Source organism: Coregonus clupeaformis, chromosome 14, assembly GCF_020615455.1.
Source record: "Coregonus clupeaformis isolate EN_2021a chromosome 14, ASM2061545v1, whole genome shotgun sequence".
NCBI lineage: Eukaryota > Metazoa > Chordata > Actinopteri > Salmoniformes > Salmonidae > Coregonus > Coregonus clupeaformis.
The window spans coordinates 5,002,224-5,011,605 of NC_059205.1; positions in this window are offsets into that span (position 1 = coordinate 5,002,224).

The following is a 9,382-nucleotide window of genomic DNA, read 5'->3' on the forward strand; positions in this document are numbered from 1 at the left end:
TCAGCTATTGTTTACATATTTTGCATCACATGCGATGCGTCAACAGGTTGAAAATACCGCAAAAAGTCGGGTAAACAACACTTTCCTGTGGATTTATCTCCACCTCCTACCGCCAAATGGACCAGCAGCATGTACAACCGGTCAAGTGTAAATATCATTTTATTCAACATTCTGGCTTGTAGAGACTATTGCGTCTTTTTTTACAATGACTGGTGTAACCATGGTAACAGTCTGACAGCTGGGGTGGAATCATTAGTTCAAACAGTTGCAAAACGTTTAGTTTTGCGACTAAAACGAGCGTTTATATCGGACAAATTAAGGTAGGCCCCGCCCCGTTTAATACCGTTTGCTTCTGGAATCCCCAGCTTCAGCCGGCTACAAGTGGAGAGATAAGGCTGGTATTCCAGACAACACAATGACTGAATACATACTAGAAATACACTGGCCGATTTAGGTGCCACATCTCTTTCAGTTTAGCCTGGATTCCTGGCAGTTTTTGCTTTAGCCAACCCGGTTATCTCGAAATGTTATCTTTCCAAACAAGGCAAGGCAAGGCAAGGCAATGTGACGTCACATGCGCCGAATACAACAGGTGTAGACCTTACAGTGAAATGCTTACAAGCCCTTAACCAACAATGCAGTTTTAAGAAAAATAAGTGTTAAGTAAAAAAAATAGATAACAAAAAAAAAATTAACATAACAAATAATGAAAGCGCAGCAGTAAAATAACAGCAGCGAGGCTATATACAGTCAATGTGCGGGGGCACAGGTTAGTCGAGGTAATTGAGGTAATATGCACATGTAGGTAGAGTTAAAGTGACTATGCATAGATAATAAACAGAGAGTAGCAGCAGTTTGGCAATCAGGCTACTCCCAGTTCAGCAGTACAGGGTCATGTTCAGCAGGGCACACGGTAGTGAATCATTACGCAGGCAACAGAGAAGGAAACCCTGTGCTCGTACTGGACAAGTTCAGGTAGTATCTTCACACGGTTTCAAAGCGTTTTCTCCTGTTTCGAGCCTACTGAACACTACCCAGAAGAAAACATGGATTTCAACACTTTTTTAACTGTTTCCAGAAGAGAGACATCTCTATTGACAGTCAATATAACCAAATAAATTAAAGGTGATCAATCAATAAAGGCATACCTACACTGATGAGGTTATAAAACAACCGTGAAAATCGCTGTACGATTCAAACTGTTAACGTTAGCTGTGCTGGATATAATGGACCAGTGTAAAGGGTTGATACAGTATGAGGATCTCCAAAGCCATAAGTAGATATGAAGCATTTCGCATCGATTAACTGCCTAATAAAGTGATATATATATATAGCCATCTTTATACAGGGCTCTGGTACCTCATGATGAGATAGAGAGTTCAGCAGGTACTCCCACCGTAAAAAGGTGAGGCGTCGTCTCATAGTGGTGTTATATCACCTGCTGCCTTTTCTGCGTAACGCGGAAGAAGTCTTCCATGCAGGTTTGTCGGCTCGGTCCTGCTGCCTTGGCACCCTCCCTCTCCTCTCATAGGTCTCACGGAACTTCGCCACAGGTCTCACGGAACTTCGCCACAGGTCTCACGGAACTTCGCCACAGGTCTCACGGAACTTCGCCACAGGTCTCACGGAACTTCGCCATAGGTCTCACGGAACTTCGCCACAGGTCTCACGGAACTTCGCCACAGGTCTCACGGAACTTCGTCACAGGTCTCACGGAACTTCGCCATAGGTCTCACGGAACTTCGCCACAGGTCTCACGGAACTTCGCCACAGGTCTCACGGAACTTCGCCATAGGTCTCACGGAACTTCGCCACAGGTCTCACGGAACTTCGCCACAGGTCTCACGGAACTTCGCCACAGGTCTCACGGAACTTCGCCACAGGTCTCACGGAACTTCGCCACAGGTCTCACGGAACTTCGCCACAGGTCTCACGGAACTTCGCCATAGGTCTCACGGAACTTCGCCACAGGTCTCACGGAACTTCGCCACAGGTCTCACGGAACTTCGCCACAGGTCTCACGGAACTTCGCCACAGGTCTCACGGAACTTCGCCATAGGTCTCACGGAACTTCGCCATAGGTCTCACGGAACTTCGCCATTCGACCGCGTACCCTGTGATCCCTACATGGGTCATTCTACAGATTCGGTGCCTTTTGTGATTGAGGAGGATGAAACAATGAACATTAAAATCTTAAGCTTTTTTTTATTTGATGTGACAAAGTAATGTGTGTACTTGATAGAAAATACCTTTTCCCATCTCAATGTAGAGTATTAAGTTATTATTCTGTATTATTTTCTCAAACAAGTCCCAATTTAATTCAACCCCATCACAGTCATTTTGTTATTCAACTATTCATTTTTCCAATAAGCTTGAGATCAGCTTCTGGCATAATCTCACAGTTTAGATGTCCCTTGTAAATAATGGCATATTGTAATTAAAGAGAAAATCAAGAAAAACTGACCAGCACCATCCTTTCCAGTTTACGATGAAGAAATTTCTAATCTAACTCCACATTTTCGCAAGAAATGTGCAAGAATGCTGCGTAATTCCTGACAAAATTGAAATAGCCTTATTTACCCTGATTTAATACACACAATAAAAACACTATTGATGTTATATTTTGTGTATTTAATACAAAAATGTAAAAAAATAATCTCGTAACAGGGATGAATGCACCGCAACAGGGTTGAAAATCATGTAACAGGGTTGAGTGAAAAGCATCACGTGTCATATGTTTTATCTTTTGAGATCACTAACATGTTGCCATTTTTTAAACATTTTAAACATTTTTAAACCTACTGTCAACATAGCTTTTAAAATCTAAAGAATCTAGATGAAAGCTAGACAGAGTAAAACACATTAATGAACTAATAACAGTAACAACATCTGAAATTGTAGGTCAAGGTCAAGTCAATGACCAGTTTACTCTCCAAAACGAATTACTGTATCCTTTTAATCACTATGTAGTAAAATGAACGTGAACTTGCAGATAATACTCCTAAATATGTCAGTACAAACCAGTCGACTAGTGAACATGAACCCCTCACGCACCAGTTGCCAAGGCAGTATACTGTATGTCTTTTTAGACTAGTCTTCATTTACATTCTCTAGTCTTTTTATGCATTACCAAATTATGCTTTAAAGCAACAAAACTTTATTTTCTGTTGATTGTGTGTCCATGACCACCACCACCTCGTGTCTTAAAGATCTTACATTTCCAGGAGAATTACCTGACCACCGGCGCGCGGATGTCCCTCACCTTCCTCTCTATGTGTGTTTCATTTCTGCTGCTGTTTTTTCCATTGTTGAATCTGAAATTGTAGGTCAAGGTCAAGTCAATGACCTGCTTACTCTTCAAGACTAAATATTGTATCCTTTTAATCACTATGTAGTAAAATGAACATGAACTTGCAGATAATACTCCTAAATATGTCAATGTATATAGGAGAGAGAACAAATTAATTGTCACTTTTTTAAAGTTATTATTTTCAAAAATTCCTCGTACTTTTAGTTGATACTGTAAAACCGTAAACAACAAACATTCAACAAGAAAATATGATTGGTATTAAGCAATATACATTAAATATTGCTAAGATTTAACAGCTATTCAACCCTGTAACAGCCATTCAACTCCGTAACATTGAAAAATGTGATGGGGTTGAATGTGACAGGGTTGAAGATTTTGTGCTAATCTGTTGCTAATTCAGGATGCTAGCAGCTAGCAGTGTGCCACATGGCCTTATTCAACAAAAGACATTGTTATACTTCATAGCTATAAAAACAATTATTGGTCAAATCTTAACTATGAATTCCCCCCCCCCCCAACAGAGTTGAATACCTGAGATTGACAAAGCCCATATGTGCTTAAAAACATGAAATATTTATAAAAAGTGAGAGAGCAGCTTACCACTTGTCACACCAGGCTTCTCTGAAGACTTGTATGATGTCACTTCCTCATAAATGATGTCCACAGGATCAAACCATTATTTAATTGTGAGTGGGGGTATTGTTGCGTTACGGGGTTGAAAGAAATACAAGGACAGGGGTAAAAGCCTGAATTTCTCAGAAAATAAAACCCATATGTGCTTAAAAAACATGAAATATTTATAAAAAGTGAGAGAGCAGCTTACCACTTGTCACACCAGGCTTCTCTGAAGACTTGTATGATGTCACTTCCTCATAAATGATGTCCACAGGATCAAACCATTATTTAATTGTGAGTGGGGGTATTGTTGCGTTACGGGGTTGAAAGAAATACAAGGACAGGGGTAAAAGCCTGAATTTCTCAGAAAATAAAATGTCTTATGCTGAGAAAATGGATTATGCATAATAAGGGGGCATATACAATTAATTTAACAAAAAAAAAGCATTATTATTTAACACTGTGTACTCAAAATGAGTCACGCCATTTGCATGATGGTCAATAGGGACAGGCGAAATTCTTAATACTCCTAAGAAAAGCAAACATATAAGTATTGAAATTCATCTCTGTTTAAAATCATATTCTCTACTCCATATTAAAAACATGTAAAACTTTGAAATGTTGTAATTTAAGTGTAGTTTGATAAATGTTCTGACAAGTTATAACACTAGTACATCTTGGGACACTGACAATACTGAAATGTCACCGAATCTGTAGAATGACCCACATATCACACATACATGGATTACTACCATTTTAGATGACTAGGCCTGGACATAAAACATGCACTGCAGATCCAGATGATTAGAGTTGTGCACACCAGGGGTCGCATTGTATCAAGCGTCTCAGTTTTAGCTTTTAGAACACAATGAAGAAGATGACATGGACAGGGAGGACCTGATCCTAGAGCAGCACTCCTGTTCTGGGATGCTTGATACATACGACCCCTGGTCTAATTCCAAAGGGGGTCATACAGGACCAGAACAGTACTTGACGTGTTTCTCATGGCACAGAAACTGGACCAGGGCCTCCTCATCCGGCTCAGTCCAGATCAGGTCAGAGGGCTCGGTCAGGGTGGCATCCAGAAACAGCTTGCGGGCGTCCTGGTTCTGCCAGAACAGTGGGACAAGGGTGGAGCTGGAGAAGGAGAGGTTGGAGAGTGTTATTCTAGGTACAGTCCATGGACAGGGACATAGCATAAGAGGTGAGGTCTGAGTTGAACAATTAAATAATTATTAGTTAATATTATGTTCATCATATGTGGAGTGGTAACAAATGACATTGATTATTTCCTTGGTTTACTAGAATGTTTAATCCGGATTCATAAAGAAGACTTCTGCAAACGCATTGGCTCCAAAATCTCCAAGTCAATTGCATTGTAGTAATATGAGCAGTGGTCAGAGAGGAAACATACCTTTCTGTTGATGTTCAGTACTACGTTCTCTATGGTCCGGTGCTGCTGGATCAGTCAGAGCTCTCTTAGGCCTGCAATCTTATCGCAGTAGTCAACAGCCCAACAAGATACACAAATCCACAAACTGACAGATATTAGAAGGAGGATAAGGAGAAGAGGTGTTAATGACTCTGGGAGCATTGTGAGAGGATAATAGTTGTGAGATCATACTTGAGAGAAAAGTACATAATGATGTTGTATGCCTTACAATACAATGACAGAGTGTGCTTATATATACATGAAGCTTATGACCATGTAATGAAGGCCTATGACCATGTAATGAAGGCCTATGACCATGTAATTAAGGCCTATGACCATGTAATTAAGGCCTATGACCATGTAATTAAGGCTTATGACCATGTAATGAAGGCCTATGACCATGTAATTAAGGCCTATGACCATGTAATTAAGGCTTATGACCATGTAATGAAGGCCTATGACCATGTAATTAAGGCCTATGACCATGTAATGAAGGCCAATGACCATGTAATTAAGGCCTATGACTCTTTCATTACAAAAGCTTCGGGTGGTCTTACCTCTTCATGTGTAATCTTCGGAATGTCTAGCAGCTTGGGTAGAGAGTATGCAATGACTTCACTGTGAGGAGAGGAAGAATTCGACAGAGAGAAGCGGCCATCAGTCATTTCAATAACAATCAATAAATATAATTTGTATAGCCTTCTTTTACGAATACTTTGCCACAAAGTGCTTGGAATGCCATCCAGGCCTAAAGCCTATTCTATTGGGGAAGCCCACAGCCATATCGACATGGTTATGGACTCATACAGCTGCACACTCGCCGGTCTTTCTTGGCATTGAGCTGACGGATCAGGACGTTTCCACCAAAGGGCAGTGTCCATGTCTTCTGATGCCACCGCGTCTACTGTGCCCCGTTTCACCAGGTGGGCAAATAATTCCTCGCCATCCCCCGGAACCTTGAGAGAGGGAGGGGAGGGATACATGTCATTGTGTGGTGGTTAGTGTGTGTTCAAGTCAACTTGGTGTATTCAGGGTGTGTTCAGGGTTAGCATGCTACATGCTACACAGAGGATTGGTACACTGACCTGGATGATGGACCCACCCAATAAGCTTCAGGAGCTGGAGACAGTCACGTGTCTGAGGACACACTACACAGGCACACAGAAACAGGTCAAAAGTCCAATACAGGAAGACAGAAAACGTGGGTGTATTCATTTAGACCAAGAATGTAGCACAGTTGCAAAACATTCTTGGTGGTGATATATTGGTATTTTATTGGTATTATTTGATCTGTATATATTTTTTAATTTTTATATTATGTGTTGTGCGAGGTTGGGGATTGGGTAGGTCCGCCTGGTGTATGTTTGGGATGGGGGTTGGAGGGGTTGTTAAAAAAGGTATTGTTATTTATCGATTGTATTGCCTTGATGTCAAGCCCTGACTCAGGGGACGCTTATATGTTGAGTCAGGGTGTGTATATTCCTTGTTGTGCTTTTTCTATGTGTGGGATCTAGCATGTATAGATCTATGTTGGCCGGTGTGGTTCCCAATCAGAGGCAGCTGTCGCTCGTTGCCTCTGATTGGGGACCATACTTAGGCAGGCTATTGGCACTGTCTAGTTGTGGGATCTTGTTCCTGGTAAGGTATGTTGTGTGTGCTACCTTGGACTTCACGTTTCGTTTCCTTTGTTGTTTTGTCGTGTGTTTATTAAGTTCAATAAACATGTACGCATATCACGCTGCGCCTTGGTCTGACCCGTCATTCAACGAACGTGACAGAAGATCCCACCAAACGAGGACCAAGCAGCGTGCCGAGAAGGAGCAAACGCCTGGGACTCAACAGGAAGTAACATTAGTATATGTCCTCCTCGGTTGGGGGAGAATTACGGAGGAGGAGGCCGTCCGCTACCGGAAGGCGATGAAGGAGGATGCCCAGGTAGGAGAGGAGAAACGGCACCAACAGTGCCGACAACGGAAACCCGAGAGGCAACCCCAAGAAATTTTTTTTGGGGGGGCACACGGTGTGGACGACGAGGCAGCAGGAGGCCGTGAAAGGGCGGATCTGCAGGTTAGGAGAGGAGGCCACCATGTTACGGGGGCTGTTGGCTCAGAGGGAGCAGGAGTTATTCGGTCTGAGGGAGGCACTACAGGAGGCTAAAAGGGAGAAGGAAAGAGTAGAGGCACGGCGAGAGGAGCTGGTTAGGCAGCAGAAGGAGCGGGGGTTAATAAAGGAACCCAGTCCTGCTCCTCGCACCAAGTCAGTGGTGCGTGTTCCCAGTCCGGCCCGGCCCGTTCCTGCTCCTCGCACCAAGCCTGTGGTGCGCGTCGCCAGCCCGGCCCGTTCCTGCTCCTCGCACCAAGTCAGTGGTGCGCGTCGCCAGTCCGGCCCGGCCCGTTCCTGCTCCTCGCACCAAGCCAGTGATGCGCGTCGCCAGCCCGGCCCGGCCTGTTCCTGCTCCTCGCACCAAGCCAGTGGTGCGCGTAGCCAGCCCGGCCCGGCCTGTTCCTGCTCCTCGCACCAAGCCAGTGGTGCGCGTCGCCAGTCCGGCCCGGCCTGTTCCTGCTCCTCGCACCAAACCAGTGGTGCGTGTCGCCAGTCCGGCCCGGCCCGTTCCTGTCCCTCGCACCAAGCCAGTGGTGCGTGTTCCTAGTCCGGTCCGGCCCGTGCCTGCTCCTCGCACCAGACCAGTGGTGCGTTTGTCCAGTCCGGCACGGCCCGTGCCCGTTCCACCGGTGCCTGGTCCGGCACCGGTCAGCTGCTCCACTCCGGAGCCAGAGCAGACCGCTCCACCGGTGCCTGATCCAGTGCCGGTCAGCTGTTCCACTCCGGAGCCAGAGCAGTCCGCTCCACCGGTGCCTGATCCAGCTCCGGTCAGCTGCGCCACTCCGGAGCCAGAGCAGTCCGCTCCACCGGGGTCCAGTCCAGCTCTGGTCAGCGGCTCCACTCCGGAGCCAAAGCAGTCCGCTCCACCGGTGCCTGATCCAGCTTCGGTCAGCAGCTCCACTCCGGAGCCAGAGCGGTCCGCTCCACCGGTGCCCAGTCCAGCTCTGGTCAGCGGCTCCAGTCCAGACCATGACGTCAGCCCCTCTCCAGGTTCGGGGTCTCCCACACCAGGGTCCAGACAGGGCCTGGCGTATCGTGGGAGGAAGGAGAGGGTAAGCAGCGCGCCGAGGTCCAGGCCAGACCAGGGGCGCAACAGGGAGGCGGAGAGTGAGAGGTCGTCACGCCCTGAGCCGGATCCGCCTCCGAGGCGGAATGCCCACCCGGCCCCTACCCTGTTATGTTTATGTTGTGCGGTCGGAGTCCGCACCTTTGGGGGGGGGGGGGTACTGTCACGCCCTGACTCAGGGGACGCTTATATGTTGAGTCAGGGTGTGTATATTCCTTGTTGTGCTTTTTCTAGGTGTGGGATCTAGCATGTATAGATCTATGTTGGCCGGTATGGTTCCCAATCAGAGGCAGCTGTCGCTCATTGTCTCTGATTGGGGACCATACTTAGGCAGCCGATTGGCACTGTCTTGTTGTGGGATCTTGTTCCTGGTAAGGTATGTTGTGTGTGCTACCTTGGACTTCACGTTTCGTTTCCTTTGTTGTTTTGTCGTGTGTTTATTAAGTTCAATAAACATGTACGCATATCACGCTGCGCCTTGGTCTGACCCGTCATTCAACGAACGTGACACTTGATGTGATCCAATAAAAACAATTGTTCACAAAAAAAAAACATTTTGCAATGGAAACTGTTCACTCTAAACGGAAAACATTTCGCAACGAAAACGAGTTTCAATTGGACAAATTCAGGTAGGTCGCGCCCCGTTCCGTTCTGTTTGCATCTGTTGGCTTCAGTTTGGTTCCTAGTGAATACACCCCTGGTATGCGCTGTGATTGAATTCCAATGTTTCTCTTACCTGTTCCTGAACGACTGTGGGAGCTCCAGCCTGCAGGCTGTGTGCTCTTCTCCAGCTGGAAGGAAACATTGCTCTACTTGTGAGGTAGGTAGCTCAAACGATCAATCTGTCACGGGACTA